We start from the raw sequence: 18,788 nt of genomic DNA, 5'->3' as shown, positions 1-18,788 counted from the left end.
AACAATAAAGATTTTAAAATCAAAATGTACAATGTTTAATATTTTAAAAAATAGTTTTAATTTTTATTAAAATGTAAACTTTACATCTTCGTGAAACTTAAACTCGTAAATCTTATATAAAACACAAAAGTTTTAACTACTGCCATATTTTTATAATTCATTATAATTATTAATAGCTATAATTATGTAGCTGGCAAAATAGATTTTCAATTAAGTAAAACAAATACTGTATAAGTCTATAAATTTAAATTGAGTTAAAATTTTTACAAAATTCATAAGAGAAAATATATATATATGAAAATAAAATTTTGCAAAATATATAAAATAAAATATTACCTCAAGAAGGATTTTATTTTTTCCTTCACCAATGTGAATTCATTTTGATTGCATCCAATGCTACTACACACCTTTTAAAAAAAAAAATTAAAAAAATTTAGAAAAAAACACAAAAGAGAGATATGTTAATTGATTTATGATGTCAATTATGGATGAAAGCTTAACTTTCCTTGCTCTTTTCATCAGATGCTTTGATGAATTCCTCACATTTTAATGCCATTCAACAAGCACTAAGACTGCAATTAAAATCAGCTAATATTTTTTAAAATAAAAATTGTGTAAATCTATTGATTAAGTTATATACATCAATCATAACGCAATTCAAATAATCTTCAAGTAAGAATACACACAAAAGTATACTTTCACTCGAGATTAATTAGGCAATATACACTAATTGCAATTCAATACAAGTAACTTTCAAATGATAGAACAAACAAAAGTATAATTTGACTCGAACTTATGACCTCTTGTAAAAAACGAAATGTCTCAACTATTAAACTAATTAATTTATTAATTAAGTATACACATATACCAATCAAATATAAATAGATATTTGGTTAATTAAATTATTAACTATTTATCTACTAGGTGGATGTCTGCGTACTTTTATCCTTATCTATAAGAGTATGAGTTCAAATCAGATTATATATCTCATGATATATCATTTAACTATTAAAATGTATGAATTTTTACAAACAAAAATTTTACTTGAGAATTTTTATTATTAAATACATATTATAAGATTAATAATAACACACATAAATACTCTAAATTAAAGAGTTTTGAGCTTTGATGATTAGTATTAATTATATACCCGGAGGAGTCTTCTTTGATCTTGAAGCAAAGTTTACAAATCTTAGAAAAATCTACATTAGATACTTTGTCCCTGCAAATTAAGAGAAGAAGACTAAATAATTAAAAACCATTAACTAATCAAACGTGGCTAATGACTACTTAGATCTATATCATGATATATATTATGTACACATACAAAGCTTTAGCCATTTCTGATAACGTGATTTTCGATTCAGCTACGAAGGTGGAGAGCAGATCAGAGAAATAATTAGGACTGCAACCAGGTACTCCTTTCATTTCATATACTATTCCAAAAAAGAGATCGACTATGCCCTTTAAAGAAAATCGAATGCAAATCAATCAACAATATGGATATATATACATGATCGATAAACAAATAAGAGAAAAATAGATAAGATGTTAAGCATTAAATCTCTTGTTCTATCAAATGGATCATGTCGAGGAGCTGTGTGCTTCGATCCATCCTATTCGAAACTATTGGAGAAGAGAAATATGGTTTTGTTGAGAGGAGGGATATTGTTTTTTTTTTTCGAATCTGCAGTACTCACAAAAGCAGTGGAGAGTTGTAATGAGTTTAGTATTTATAATAGATTGCTAATAATCTAGGTCATTTCTAGTGATTAATTTTTAGGTTACCAATATTGTATGCATTAATAAACTTGGATATTTTTGAATTTTGTGTTACCAATATTGTATGCATTAATAAACTTGTTTTTTATAAAAAACAAGAGTTTAATTTAATCCATTTTAATATTATATAAAAAACAAAAATGGTTTTTTTCCAAATAAACTACTTCAACTGATAAAAGGTGTTGAAAATTAGAAAATAAACGATGAAATTTTACCAGTGAATTTATATTGTCATAAAACATAAAAATGTCGCAACGTAAATTTGTGGCAAATAAAGGAAGCTGCTTATCCATTTCATGCACAACCTGTCCATTTCTTTATTTGAAAAAGAAAATTATTTAACATTTATATTGACAAAAAGAAGTATAAAAGAAACGGGAAATAAAATAGGTTTTCTGTGTTCTATAATCTAAAGAAAATTCAATATGCTTTTTTGCAAGACACTAAAACTTCTCTCTCTCTATTAGTTGTATCTCATTATAGTCATCACCCATCACCTCTCGTTATTCATTGAAGTACCAGTTTTTCTTATCAGTCATTAAATATTGTATTTTAAATAGTAAATATACGTTACTTGATTCCCTCATTTGTATGAAATTAAATTATTTATTTAAGTTAAATCATACTTTATTATTTGACTGAACCATAAATTTAGTCGTATTTCATTCTAGTACTATATAAGACAGCAAACAATGTAAGTTAGTACAATAACATCCAATACGGCATTTACTTTCTACTTTTTTAAAAAATCATGGATAAAAACCATTCTACTTAAGCAAGTGAACAAAAAACTAAGACTCATGAACAATTATATATCTTTTAGAAGTCCTTACTACATCCCTGGCTATGTTATATACTATCTAATTACATATTTACATCCAATTAAAAAGAAGAGAAACAAAATGTGGAATGAAAGTTACTTTTAAATCCGACTAAAAATTAGACAATAAATGACAAAATTTTAGCAGCTAATAGATGTTGTCACTAAAAGTCAAAAGGTCGTTAACTAAATATACAACAAATAAAGGAAGCAACTTGTTCATTTCATGCACAACCTATCCATTTCTTTACTTGGGAAAAAAAATTTATTTAACTTTTATATCGACAAAAAGAAATACATAAAAAGCTGAAAATAAAATTGTTCATCTTTATGTACTTAAACCTAAAGAAAATTTTATCTCCTCTACTATAAGACATCAAAGCTTCTATCTTTGTATTAGTTGCGTCTCATTGCAGTCGCCATCAATCACCTCATATTATTTATTAAAGCATAAGCTCTCCTGATCAACCATCAAATACTGCATTTTAAATAGTAAATGCATGTAATTTTATTTATTCATATGCATGAGATTAAATAATTCATTCAAGTCAAGTTCTACTTTGTTATTTGATTGACCTACAAAATTAGTTTATTTTTTTCTAGTACGATATTAGTTTATATAATGTAAGTCAATACAATAACATCCATTTGAACATTTACTTTTTTTAAGAAAAAATCATCATCTATTAATAGTAAAAACCATTTTGCTCAAGCAAGTCAACAAAAAACTTAGGTTCATGAATAAATATATATCTTTTAATAGTCCTTAGTACATTCCTAGCTAAGTTATGTACTATTCAATTAAACTTTTAAATCTAACTAAGAAGAAAAAAAACAAAATACGAAATGAAAGCTTAAACATCCTCAAGTAACAAGCCAAACTTTAGAAAAATATTCATCAAGTATAAAATTTGGACATGGTACCTTTAAAAATGGTCCTATTATAGCTAGAAATTAGACAATAGATGATGATATAATTTTAGCGGTTGATTCAAACTATCACAAAAGTTGAAATGTTGCTAGGTAATACGCGACAAATAGAGGAACTCATGTGTCCATTTCGTGCCCACACTATCTATTTCTTTACTTAAAAAAAAGAGTTGTTTAACTTTTTTATCAACAAAAAGGAGTACAAAAAAAATTAAAAATATAATAATTCATCTTTGTCTTTATTAAGATAGGTCTAGAACGTGAGAACAATTTTAAAACCTTTCACAACCTTTTGACAAAGCTATCTTGTAACATCATAGGTATCTCAAAATAGCTCTTGAAGCCAAAAGTTTCCTTATCCTCAACTACCCTTGAACCTTAACATTGTTTACCCCAAATTAGGTAAGCAGTAATGAAGCATTGCACAAGGACCCATGAGTTTTGCTATTTGATATTATCAGGACCTTGATGTAATACATTTCAGTTTTATCCAAGTAATACCTTAAAAAGAGTATTACTACCTCTTATACCACATATTAGAGAAATTAATATTACTTCTAGACGGTTAAGTAAAGACATTAATTGAGAATAATTGAAAATGCTATATCATTTGTTAGACAAAATGATCCAGTAAATCATTAATTATATATTTTTATAAATATTGAACCTTTCAACATGAATTTCATTAAAATTTTTTGCTCCAATGTACAAATTACTTCAATCTCACTTCTGTCTAGTTATTAAAATTTGATATACATAAAAAAAACATATATCATGTAAATTAAAGAATAAATTTCTTGCTTCCTAGTAATACTCTATTGAACTCTCTATAGTACTATCAAATGTAACAAACTCATTACAAGATATGGGAGAAGGATCAAATGGTGATTTTATACATCTCAAAAGTGCCCAATTAAGACCATCAAAAAATTAGGGCTGTTTGATTGTTGTTGCACCCATTATGGACCCCATTTGCCTTGTGGGGTCCTTAGTTAATAGCCTTGTGATTAAATCCTTTGCTGGCTCTGAAACCATGGTTTTTTTAGGAAACTCAAGTGCTCAACTCATAATATTTGCTAGGGGCAACTCCTGGTCAGCTCCCTAACACGATATCGTCCCATATAACATTTCAAATATGAATATCCCCAGTGTCCACCAATTAGCCATGTTTCCATGCCCTTCACCAGACACAATTTCTGGTGCTAAGTACTTGTGGGTCCTAATAAAAGACATTGATAGACATTCATTAGCTCTATGATGATTTCCACAGCTGTGTGATGTGTTGACTCTTTTTCTATTTAAGTTGACTAGGGTGTAAGTAGGAGGCTACTGCAGGTGTGATACAATTGGGTAGAATGCTTGATGAATTAGAAAAGTTGGGTTGATCAACAGGATAACAATTTGTTTTTGTGATTGATGATGCATTTTAATCAAAAATTATGTGAATAGTTGATATGGAATTATCATCTTTTCGTGAGAGATTGAAGTCAGTCAATGAAATATGGTCGTCGAATCTTACTAACACGTTTTTGGGCTTCAAATCGCACTAAACTATCCCCATCATGTTTAAGTATTCTATGACCACTATGACTTCATATGCATAAAATCTGTGCAAAAAGGAGAAGGCCATAAATCTTTTTTTTAAAAAAATAAATGAATAAATTTAAATAAGTTAGAAATATATAAAATTGAGTTTGATAAGTTATGCGAATAGCTTGTTGAAAATTTTAATACTTTATTCTATTTAATATATTTAAGAAAATATTTAAGAAATATAATTATCTCTTGTAATATTACCCATATTATAAAAATATATAATATATTTAATTTATGAATATATAAATAAGTTCATGAAGTTGTAAACCAAATTCCTTCACATTTGAATTTGGCTCTTATACTTTAACATTTTAGGATCATATTAAAATATGAAAAGAAGATTTTATTAATTAATAAAGATGAAAATGAAGATGGTATCTATAAATACATATATATATATATATTTATGCAAAAATATGATAGAATCAAGAAGGTGCAAAGGGGAAAGGTTAAAAACTTCAAAGAAGATACTTATAGTTGGGAATTATATAAATATATAATGTGTGTGTGTCTATATACATATATATAACGTTCTCAATTTATCAATACATATATACGTGTGTGCGAGTGTATATAGATAATGTATGTACGTATATCACGATACTAATTGCACTGAATATCGTAATAATAATTTAACAATTTGTATAATCATATAATATATATTTATAGATACAGATAATTAATGTTGTTGTAAGTATATACTAGGTAGCAGCTTCGTTGAAGTGTTTATCCAACTGCCTTTGACAGAGGAGATGAAGATCGCCACCAAGATAAGACTTAGTGAGTAAACACGACCACCGATCACAAATGAATTTCAAACTTATTGGGGCCACATATGATTGTTCATACACCATCATATTTATGAATTGTGTTTATATATATATACACACGTGTCAAGGCATTTGATAAAAAGAGTAAGGAAGGGTAAACTTTCATACATAATTGACAACGTTATAAATCAAATCAATTAGTGAATATAGTAAATAAATTTAGTACTTATTTTTTATTGTACATATTAATAATATATTTCTTCACTAAGTTTTTTTTTTAAAAAATTAAATCTTTTTAAAAAGGTACATAGGCAGTGGATGCAACCAAACATGAATTCTCAATAATGAAGGAAAAAATAAAAATCCTTCTTGAGGTAATATTCTATTTTATATATTTTATAAAATTTATTTTCATATATATCTTTTTCTTTTATAGATTTCGTAAAAATTTTAATTGAATTGAAATTTACAGACTTATATAGTATAAAATATTCTACATTTTTAATAAAAGTTAAATTCATAAATTTTAAATAGAACGTAAGAGTTTTAACTACTATCATATTGTTTTAATTATTAATAGCTATAATTATGCAGCCTATAAAATAGATTTTCAATGAAGTAAAACTCATGCTGTATAAGTAAGCAAATTTAAATTCAGTTAAAATTTTTACAATGTCCAAAAAAAAAAGATATACATGAAAATAAAATGTTATAGAATATGTAAAATAAAATATTACCTTAAGAAGGATTTTCATTTTTTCCTTCACTAATGAGAATTCACGTTTGATTGCATCTAATGCATCCATGCACTTTTTTATTCCAATAAAGAAATTTGAAAAAAAAAAAGAAAACTCTTTAAAGAGATATATTAGTAATATCTGTAATAAAAATTAAGTATAAAATTCGTTTACCACATGAATATATAAAGACTGTTAATTGATTTATGACCTCAATTGTATATAAAATCTTACTTTTCCTTATTCTTTTTATCAAATGCCTTGACGAATTCCTTACATTTCAATGCCATTTGACAAGCGCGAAGGCTACAATTAATATTAGCTAATTATTTTGTAAAAAGTAAAAATTAGGTACATCTATTAATTAAGTGATATGCACAAGAATAACACAATACAAATGATCTCCAAGTAAGAATACACATAAAATACAGTTTGACCCAAGATTAGTTAAGTGATATACACTAATTACTACAATACAAATAACTTTCAAACGATGATACCTATAAAAATATAATCTGATTCGAACTTATAATCTCCTATAAAAGAAGAAACACATAAACTATTAAACTAATTATTTAATTAATTAAGTATACACGTATATAGTTAATTAAATTAATAATTATAGATTTTTTGGATAGATATCTAAGTATATTTATCCTTATCTATAAGAGTATGAGTTCAAATCAGACTATACATCCCATGACGTATCATTTAACTATTAAAATCTATGAATTTTTACTAGCAAAAATTGTGCTTGATAAATTTTATCATTAAATATATATTATAAGATCAATAATAACACACATAAATACTCCAAATTAAAGAGTTTTGATTTGTGATAATTAGTATTACTTATATACCTTGAGGAGACTCCTTTAATCTTGATGTAAAGTGCACAAATCTTAGAAAAATCTGCATTAGATACTTTGTCCCTGCAAATTAAGAGAAGAAGACCAGATAACTAAAACCCATCAATTAATCATATATTGTTAATAACTACTCATATCTATATTGAGATATATATTATGTACACATACAAAGCTTTACCCATATCTAATAAGATGATTTCATATTCAACCACGAAGGTGCAAACCATATCATAGAAATAATTTGGATCACAACTAAAATCTCCTTTCAATTCATATGCTACTACAAGAAAGTGATCTACCATATCCTTTAACAAAAATCGAATGCAAATCAATCAATGACATCGATATATATACATGATCGGTAAATAAATAAAAGAAAAATATATCAGATGTTAAGCATTAAACCTCTTATTCCATCGAGTGGATCATGTGGAGGAGCTGTGTGCTTTGATCCTCCTATTCGAAATGATTGGATAAGAGCTATAACAACCCATACCTCTATAGGGAGTTAGGGTACCATAAAAACTTATATTCCCAGCACGAAAAATACAATAAAGTTGTATCTCTAAATAAAAATAAGTGTGTCTAAGAGCAATGTTCACATCACTTGCTAGTGAGGGTTAACCATTAGATTTATCTAAAATTAAAAAAATATATAATTAAAGTTTGTGTAAATTATCCTTTGTTACACGTGGATCACAGAGAACATTGTCTCTGCTCACCCAAATCAGCTCCTAGAGTTTGTTTGTTCCATTGTTAATCCCATTCCTACTTCCAAACAGCATCACTTTTACCCTCACAGAGAACACTATCTCGCTCACCTGGATTTGCCTCCTAGAATTTTATATTTATTTTGTTTTTAATCCCTATCCAGTTTGTTTTCTTGTCTCGACTCACCAATACCACCATTTCCCAAACAGACATAAAGAGAATTAAATATAAAAGATAACAAAATAATAATTCCCAAACAGACATCAGATTCAGACCACTATTTTCCTCTTTTTCTTTTTCCTATCCCTCACCCGTTCTCATCCTTTCAATTTTCCTCCTATGTTTCTAGCATATCTCCTATGTCCTCTCCTCATAGTTGTCCACACGATAATTCCATCATTTTTCCAATTTTTGTTTATCATCATATCTCAGTCTCAATTTTTTTTATTTTTACTCCTGGTTCTAATCGGATTTCAAGAAAATGTCCCTATTCCAAGATAAACTCATTTCTTCCAAAAAATATCTCAAAAAATTTAGAAGATAAATTTTACTCAAGCGGTGAGAGTCAAATTTCACTTACCTTTTTTCTTAGTGACGGTGTTAATTTGATTGACAGATTCCTCCCTTGTTCTGCTCCCGATTCCACTACTAGCTTATTAATCTTATTGAAGAAATCGCATAAAAACTTCCTCTCGGTTTACCCTAGCTCTGAATTTTCTTCTCTTCCCCTGTAGCCCAACGTCCTCTTTTAAAATTAAGGAGGAACCTCCAGAACTGTTGAGGATGGCAACGAAATCCCTAAATTAAATAGATATTACAAAATATTTTTTGATAATTGAGGCATAATTAATATTTTTACTTTTAATAATTATGGTAGAAACTAATAACATCTTCTTAAATATATTTATATATTTACTTTTTGGAAAGAAGATTTTTATCTCTTTAATTATTGAAGTAGTAATCAAAATTTTAAATTTTAATGACTAATGAAGAAATTAAATCTCTAGACTTTGACTTCTAACAAGCATTCAATTTTCTTAATTTAGATATTGTTTAAGTCTAATCTTATATTGTTTAACTCTATTAATTTCTTCACCACAATATAATTGCTTCATAATCTTATCCTCACATTTATTATTGTTTTACGATGTGATCAATTTTAGGTGATTTAGAAATATAAGAAGAGTCAGAAAATAATTGTGAGAAAGAGGAAAAACATAAGGATATGAGATAGGAAAACAAGAGTTAGATTGGTAGTATTATAAAGTTAAGTTCTTTTTTTTTCCTAATGCATAACGCACAATTAGGTAGTAATTATAAAGTAGATTTGTTATAAGGAATCATATTCTTCCAACGATTCTTAAGTTTCAAACCGCTAAATAACACAAAGCACATATTTGACTTTCTATGAAATTACCTCTTTACCTTAAATAACAGAAAAACATAAAATTATATTGTAAATTAAATATGTCCAAAAGTATATATCTGTACTTACATTAAGCGGTATTAAATCTATCTTGTTCATTTGATTCAATTTTTACTTTTTGTGTAATTACTAGTAATCCTTTACATGTTGAATGAGGTATATATTCATTAATTTTATTTTTGAACCACCTATATTTTTAGCTTAAATTCATTGAATAAAATTTTATTTCGTAATCCTTCATATATAGGAAGATCAATTAGATTTCAATTCTCAAAAAACATAAATGAGAGATGTTAAATATTAAAATTGTGATATATTGTTAAATTATAAAATATGGGAGAAATGTAGCAATTAAATTTCTTAAGAAAATGATGAAGCTTTTTAGAAATTAAAGCAAATGGAACAATTAGATACCTATACAAATATTTTAACTTCTACTACTATACTATACTATATCTATTTTTACAATATAGTTTCTCAATGAGTAGTATAATTTGACCTACAACCAAAAAATTTCTATGTAATTTATTCATTTATAAATTGAAAATATATACATATATATGAGGTTAATTTCTATTGTCGCTAGAAATATATTTATTTTTTTGTTTTTGATTTTTTTATGGTACAGTTTGAGAGAAGGACTGTGGCTAATGCTAGAACTAGATGAAGTAGAAGTTGTTGAATTCTATATGTTTAGTTTCCTTTATGAGCTGATGCTCAGAACTAAAAACTTACAAGTCTGTAGTAATGCAAAAATATGCAATGAATACAAATATTAGTTTGCAAGAAATATCTTATCATCACTCTCTAATCACTCTCTCAAGTAATATTTTACATACTAGTTGAATTTTTTCGACTAATCTGAAATCAACCGAGGGAATATATTAAAAAAGTTCTATTGTCAAACATTAATTTAGATAGCATGGTGACCATTTACGAGACAGAAAAATACCATAACCACTCAAAAATTATATGCAAGATACATAAAATGTCATAATCGAATAATAAAGTTAAAATAATGTAAGAATATTCTCGATTTACAGTGAACTCTTCAAAAGAATGCCTTTCACTCCTATAGTACTATGTATATGATATAATGTGACATCTCAAGTGCTAATTAAGTTATAAGGGTGCCAAATGCAGAAACAGGTTACAAGTGCATGATAGATAATTGTATGTAGCGGAGCAAATTATTATAAATTCCTTACCAAAATATATGAGTTCCAATTATACATATATAACTAAGGCCAGAAGTTGTAACAAAATACAAAATATCAAAATACAAAAAGGGCCACTTCTTTTACTATGTGAATGGACTCATTAGAAAATTTTGGGACAAGTCATGCCCTCAAGGTTTGTGGATCCACGAAATCCTAGTAGACTTCAAAGGGTAGGTCAGCGATCTGTTCCTCACTATCTTCCTCGTCTTAGGGGGGAGCATGAAAAGGGATGAGTTCCATACACTCAGTAAGGAAAATAATATTTAAATAACATCATAAGATTTTAAAAGTGAATAATTATGTCATCAATACTTACCATCAGGGTCACATCAGGGTCCTTTCTTATTTATGGAAATAATTTATTTATTAAAAAAACATCAAATCTATCATATCATAGTCATAACAATCAAATCAATCATGTTCATAATAGAGAAAATTAAATAAATCATGATATACTTAGATTTTTATGTCATGCTTTGGGAAGTCATTCCAACTTCCATCTACTGAGGGCAAATACGAATTTTTGACTGCTCATGTGGAATGATCAGATAAGATATATAACAGTAATTTGCCAATAACACATTTTCGGCTTGCCAAACCATGACATGATCTATGACAACGACCGTGCCAACCATAGTAGTTTTATTAGATAGCTTATAACCACGATAGTATTTAACCAAATGTGACCCCTACTAGATAATTCACAGCACCACTCTCGTCAGAGGGTACACCATCATCCACAGGGAGCGTCCTCTCACGTCTTTCTAGACCAGATGAGGGAGGAAAAAAACATAAATCACTCCTAAGCTCTTGGAGAATGGAAGAATGAAATGGAAGTGATAAGAAAATTGAAGAGAGGGGTCCCTATTTATAGAAAATGGGGACCATTAAATTTGAAACAAATGACGAAATCTAGTGAGGAAAGGGAAAGTTAAATGGGAAAGAAGTGATGTGACATAACTCGACTGTGGTGCAAAAATGAAGAAAGCCTCCCAACTGACGGTGGCACACTCTTAAGACAACAATGGCATACCACCCAACTAGTGGCGTGTGCGAGCCGAGGCAGTGCTTGACACCCAAGGTGGTGGCAGCACACTGCCCGTGGCAATAGTGTTCCTCCCCAGTTGGCTGCGCGTTGCATGCCTAGCCTGCAGGTGCGTTGGCTTATCCTACTGTGTGCAGGGCGTACAGCGTGGACGGCGTGTGCATAGGGCACATTTTGTCGTGCCTGTCTGCGCGCGCAAACTGACCTCGTGCCCTGCGGTGATGGGATGTGCACACATTGTGCACCTCCGGTGTTGGCCACACGCATGCATGCGCACGAGACGTGCAATGCCCGCGTTGGTCTTTTCCCGTAGGTATATTCCCATGGGATTTTACCCCTTTTTCTGTCTTTTCTCCTGAAAATTTATTTTTAAAATAGAATAAAATAATATTGACAAAAATAATAAAAATCAAAATTTCATAATAAAATTAAAAATGTGAATTAAATTTATGAAATGCAATATAAAAATTATGTAATAATTAAAAGAGTTCAAGTCACCTTAGGGCTTGAATAAATAGGGATTTTCTAATTACAAATTAAACGCAAAGGTTTGTGGGGTGTTACATATAAAGTCTATAAAAAGGAAATAATTTGTTTAATCTCCAATCTAGGAAGATGTTTCAAGCTAATACTAATCGTAAATCAACAAATCATCTTTACATTAAGATCCTATGATACTCGAATCACTGCTCAAAAGCTTTAACCCCAAAATAAAATTAAAAATAAACCATTGTTATCATCACCATTATACATTTAAGTTGTTCAGATAAGTAAGTTGAGCCATAAATTGAAGTTACTTATCCTTATATAAAAGCAGCTTCAGAATCTTATATTATGTAAGTCTTTTGGGAGTTCTTCTGACCACACTTTCTCTTAGAGTTAGCACTTATCATGCAAGAGAAGGCATTGATAAGCTCAGAATCCTCTTCAGTTATCAGAATTTTGGCTACAGTTGGGTCTGCAAGTATAAGCTTAGCCATAAGGTATCCAGCAATTGACCATGTCTGGAATAACCGTGCTTAATTCCTGATGAACCTTCCTCTTTTTAGTCATAGTATTCAAGCCACTGGTCTCTTGATATGCGTCTTTAAGCAACTTCAATAGCTCTTGTAGTGATTTCTGGTATTTTCATCTTTATGGTTGCCACAATAAGCTACAGAAAGTCCATTTTTAAAATATTAAGCCGCACTGTCAACATTCCTTCATTATTGCTTTATTTTATAAAACATCAACGAGGTACCATATCCTATTGGATTCAAGCATGACAACTCAGGAAACGTATACCTAAATATAACTTCTACAAAGGGTTTTTTGGAGCAATGAATAAAACATTAGCAACAGAGAGAATATTTGAGCATAACAAACTAACCTGCCATAGCAGAGTCGGCCAAAAACAACCATTGTGGTAAGACCAAGGCCTGCATCAGAAAGAAATGTAGTGAGAAATACTGAAGATAATGAAGAGATAGATCATAAATAAATAATATGAGAGCAAATATCTTATGTGTTCTTAGGATCACTACCAGTGATTATTTGCCACTCCTGACCTTCAAAAGTGGGATTACATATCATGAATGGCATGTCTGCTACCAAATCTACCCATTTCACTTCAATAAGATCTAGTATGGCATGTGACTGATTAGTTGTTGCCAAACTACTACAACAGACCACATGTTTCCTAGAAAAAAAAATTGGAAATCCATATATGCTGCCTGTAAGTTTCCAATTAGATAACTTCCTTTATTAGGCATTTATTCTACCAACCACGGAGAAATTTGATCTGGGTAAATTTTGAACTTATTAACTGCATCATATGAGTACTCCTCAATCTTGTAACGATAAATCTCATTCAGTTTTCACAAATCAATCCAATAATACTCCCTGATGTGGAATAAAAGAGCAAGTAGGCGATTATTCAATGCCCAGATAAGATTCACTGATCCATTTTGGAGTAAGCATTTTATGGGCACAGAGTAAGGCAAAATAAAATAGTGCCTATAAGAAATAAAAAATAAGGATTAATTGGGGATGCCATAGAAAAGAAGGTAAATAAATAAGATATATTAGTTACCAACTTATAAATTTAAATAATAGCCGATTCATGTAGGCTAGTGAGTCAGATCATAATATGTTATTTCCACCACCATGTTAGAAACATACTTAAGGCACAAACCAAAACTCTATTGTGTCAGACATGTAAGCTATGAACTATCTCCAAAAAATATATGCTATAAACTATACAATCTCCATCATTTTGTGGAATTACACCATTCGGAAGCAACAAAAAAATACATTGAGTAATAATTCTAATAGTTGAACATTTTTTGAATCGACCAGACTAGAATCATATACTTATTACACATGCCAGAAACTCACTTGAGAAACACGAAGATATGATATCAATTTAAATAAAGCTTGTCAAGTACTTAATACTAGCTTTATTTTTAAACTTCCACTATTGTTTCCCAAATTTATTTAGTTTTATAATTTCACTTCCAGCATAGTTGCTGGAACAAGCCCCTATTACACCATGTGCAGAATTATTCTATATAACCACTCTTTTGCTACAAAGGTTGCAAGCTCCAAAAAATCAAAAACTGAATACCAAATGTCCATTACCATTTAAAATGAACAATAAAGGTAATTTTTCCCTTGCTTGAAATAAACAGTTGATGAGTACATATGGCTATTCAAACAACTGTTACAACAAAAAAATGAATATACCCTGATGATTCCTTCATTCCACAAAGTAGAATTAATTACCTCCCTTATTTACTGAGAGGGTTAGGTTTTGAAACTTACAAATGTAAATAGAATATAAATAAGAATTGACTTGGTCTAGTACCAAGTCAATGTTGGATGACCCTCTTCTCCATTTGCTTTTTTTTGTTACAAGAGGTATTGTTTCCAGTAGTGAGACCTTTTTACACCATAGACAAGTTATTATTTTTTCTCTCAATAGTTAGTCGACTGGCACGTAAGGGGTGATCCATGGATACTGTGGATAGCGTAGCGTCATTGTCGATCGTAGAGGAGGAGGATGGGGGCTCGGACTTAACTGAACTTGTCCCTGAATAGCAAGAGTCGTATGACCTCTATTTGGTGGGAAGATTCTTGATGGAAGCGGTTGTGAAGTTTAAATCAATGATGAATACACTAGCAGACCTGAGGAGATTGAAAGGGGGGTAAATATTGTTGATCTCAGATCTGGCCATTACTTGTACAGGTTTTTCTGCGAATTGGATTTCCAAAGAGTGCTCAACAGAGGGCCATGGACTTTTAACAACCACTTGTTGGTTGTGCACCACCTTAGGGAGGGAAAACATCCAATGAAAGTAGCCATTGACACAAGCCTCTTCTAGGTATAGATTCACTCACTCCCGTTGGGTTGTGTATAAAAAATAATGGCTAGGCAGTTTGGGAACCTATTGGGGGGCTTTGTCGACTATGACACAAGTTCATCTTCTATGGCTGAGATGGGGGGTTGTCTGTGGGTTCAGGTGGCAATTGATGTCTGAAAGCCTCTATTCATAAGAAAGAGGCTCAACCTGAGAAATGGAGAATCCGCATTTGCAATCTTCAAGTATGAATGCCTGCCTTTATTCTACTTCCTGTGCGGTTAGTTGGGGCATTTAGAATTTTTTTGCAAACTCCACATCTATTCCAGTGCGGTGCCGCTGTAGTAGGAATGGGATTAGTCCCTCTGCGCAAATCCCTGACAGAATCCAGTTCCGACGAGTAAATGATTACAAGATGAACAGGGGGAAAAATTGATGGAATCATGGGCGAATATCCTGACAAGTATCTCAACTGAAGTAGGAAAGAAGGGAGATTCTTCAAATTTTTATTAAAAAATATAAATTTGAATATTTTATTAATTATATATTACTTATCCACTAATAATAACACAACTTATCAATAATAATATATAAAATGTATAGTTTATAGTCCGAACTATAAATACAACTTTTATAGATAATGGTAAAAGTACAAATGATTTATCTATAAAATATTAAAAAGTTGGTAAATTATATTTAATTATATTGTAAAATGTTAAAATAATTTTTAATAAATGAAAATTAATTTTATGTAAAATTAAAATAAAAAATTTTAGCTTCTATCATTTTTTATAATTTTTTAATTTGTTTCATCTTGTAATTGAATGAAATACAAATTTACTTACATTTTGTTTTGATTTGATAATTGATACATGCCTAATAAAAGTAACTACAGTTATTTAAGTTTTCTTATCATCAGATCTTTTTGAGAAATAGACACACAAACACACAGATATGTGTGTGTGTGTGTGTGTGTGTGTGTGTGTGTTTGTTTGTGCATTTTATAAATTTAAAGAGCTATTGTAACTTGATGCAATGGTAAATCACTATAAAGTTTTCAATGAAATTTATAATAGGAAGTGGATATGATGATGATGATTGCCATATTATACATGAGAATATCTAAATATATATAAATGAGAAAAAAAATATGTTTTTCGGTTCTGATAACTAAAAGTTAAAAAATAAAGGAAATGAAAATTATAATATTTTGTTTGGTTTTAATTTATAATTGAAAAATAATTACTATAAGAAAATAATGAATAATATTACTTATTAATATAATGATGAGTTAGCTACCAAGAATCAAAATAGAATTTAAAAAGAAAATTAATCCTTTCCTCTTTCCTCTTTTGTTAAGAGTTCTTATGTGAAAAAAGATTTATCATTCATGAACGATTACTATTGAAATAATTAATAATAAATATTTTAGTATAAAATCCAAGTCTATTTCTTCTTCTTTAATATTTATGTTAATAAATAATTTAAGAAAAATGCTAATTCAGAATTTTTCGCTTATTATAATTGTTCTAATTAAAAGAATCTAGTCGTTACAGAATATTATTTTCGTTTGGATATATCATGACTCTTTAGGACAAAATTCAATTTGATTACTATATCTCTGTCAACACAGTCATAAGTTAAATATTTTGATTCTATTGAATCAAATATTATAAACAAATCATCATTAATCCATATAATTACATCTCAAAAGTGATATATTTTACATTTTAATAAGATTCAAACTTGTTGTCTTCAAGAAAAATGTAAGAATCTTAACTATTAAACCATCATATTTATGATAATTTATGAAAATTCTTAAAACTTAAGAATCTTAACTATTAAACCACCATATTTATGATAATTTATGAAAATTCTTAAAAACTTCATTGTACTGTGTGCTTAATTGTGATAAATGAACAATAGTAACAAACTTTAATGGGGGCATTTTTGGTGCATGAAATGCATGTTCCCATGTTAATGGATGTTAGTGGCTATTTTCTCTTTTTAACTTAGATCATCCTATGTTTACCTTATAAATAGTATCTTATTGCTACATTTCTCTATTGCTCTCCCTTTTATCTCTTTTTTTTTTTCAATTTCACTTTTCCTAAAATTTTCTTGAAAGATTTCTAACTTTTACTTTTCTAGTTGTGTAAATTAATAAAATCTATGATCTATAGCTAAGCTAATTGTATCAAGCAATTAACATGTCAAAAAGCTCTTTTCTATACTCACCTTATCCGATTGACCTAGTGCACACCTTAATCCTTATAATGTATCCTCAAACTTCAAGTCCTATTTATATAGAAAGTAAATGTCTAAGGTAAATTCTTTTATCTTTTATCACCAAGATACTTTTACATGAAACTATTAAATATCAATGATTCATCTCAACCAACAGTAACAAAGTTTATAATTTTTTGAAACAAAACCCTTTAGTTTGTAACTATCTCTGCAAAATAAATTTAAGTTTCAAATCAAAAAATTAAAAATTAGGTCGAGATTTTGATTTACTATAGTTCCCTCAACTAAGGGAACCTAATAATCATGAACTATTTTTTTCGCCTAAAAACATAATAGGCACGTTGAGATTCGCCTCGGGTTGGCCATTTTCGGCCGAATTCGGCCACACTTACATCGGTCCCTGTGATAAAACAACCCTAGGGCCCTCGGGGGGCCAAAAAATTACGAAAAATTGAAGCTTACCGGCAGCGTGCTCTCGGGTGCGGCGGCTCTCCGGCGTGGTTCGTGTTTTGGTGATTTGGCTCCGATCAACCTGTAGAGAAAAGAATAGTGATCACGGTGATATAAAAATTGTATTAAACGGAGGCCGGGAAGGGCCTCATCGGAGGCAAAAACCGAGGAGGGGCGTGGCGGCGCCGCTGGGTTTTAGTCGTGTTTTTCGGCTGTTTGGCTGGGAGTTTGGCTCCGATTTGGCCACAGGGGAACTCAGCATTGAAAAACGAGCCAGGGATATGAAATTTACCTCGATTGACGGTTGGAAAACTCCCCGGTGCGGCGGCGGGTGGCGGCGGCCAGCTCCTCCAACGTCTGGTTCGTCTTCTCCGGCGAGGGCTGGCGGCTAGGGTTTTTGTGGTCAGGTGTGGGGGGTTTATTTATACCCTTTGCCTTTTAATCACAGCCGTCCATCTTGATTTAATCTGGGCCGTTCGATCGCGATTTAATTTGGATTAAATCTGGACCATCCATCACGATTAAATCTGGACCGTCCGTACTTGATTGAATCTGGGCCGTCCGTGCGCGTGCATCTGGGCCGTCCGTGCGCACGCTTGATTTGGGTCATCCGTGCGCGCGGGGACGCATCTGGGCCGTCCGATCGCGCGCACGCGGATCGCCCACGTGGCCCGTTCCTGGGTCGGCGTGGCCTTGCCACGCGGCAAGTCTTGGTTGGCCAGGGCTGCTGACTGGGCCGCTGACGTGGCTACTGACGTGGCACTGACGGGGCACAATTTTTTTAAATTGCGTTTTGACCCCCAGTTTCCGAATTTCTTTTCAAAAATACCCCTAGAATCCAAATTTT

Source organism: Carica papaya, chromosome 9, assembly GCF_054855325.1.
Source record: "Carica papaya isolate Zhongbai chromosome 9, ASM5485532v1, whole genome shotgun sequence".
Lineage (NCBI taxonomy): Eukaryota > Viridiplantae > Streptophyta > Magnoliopsida > Brassicales > Caricaceae > Carica > Carica papaya.
This window is presented reverse-complemented; position numbering follows the sequence as displayed.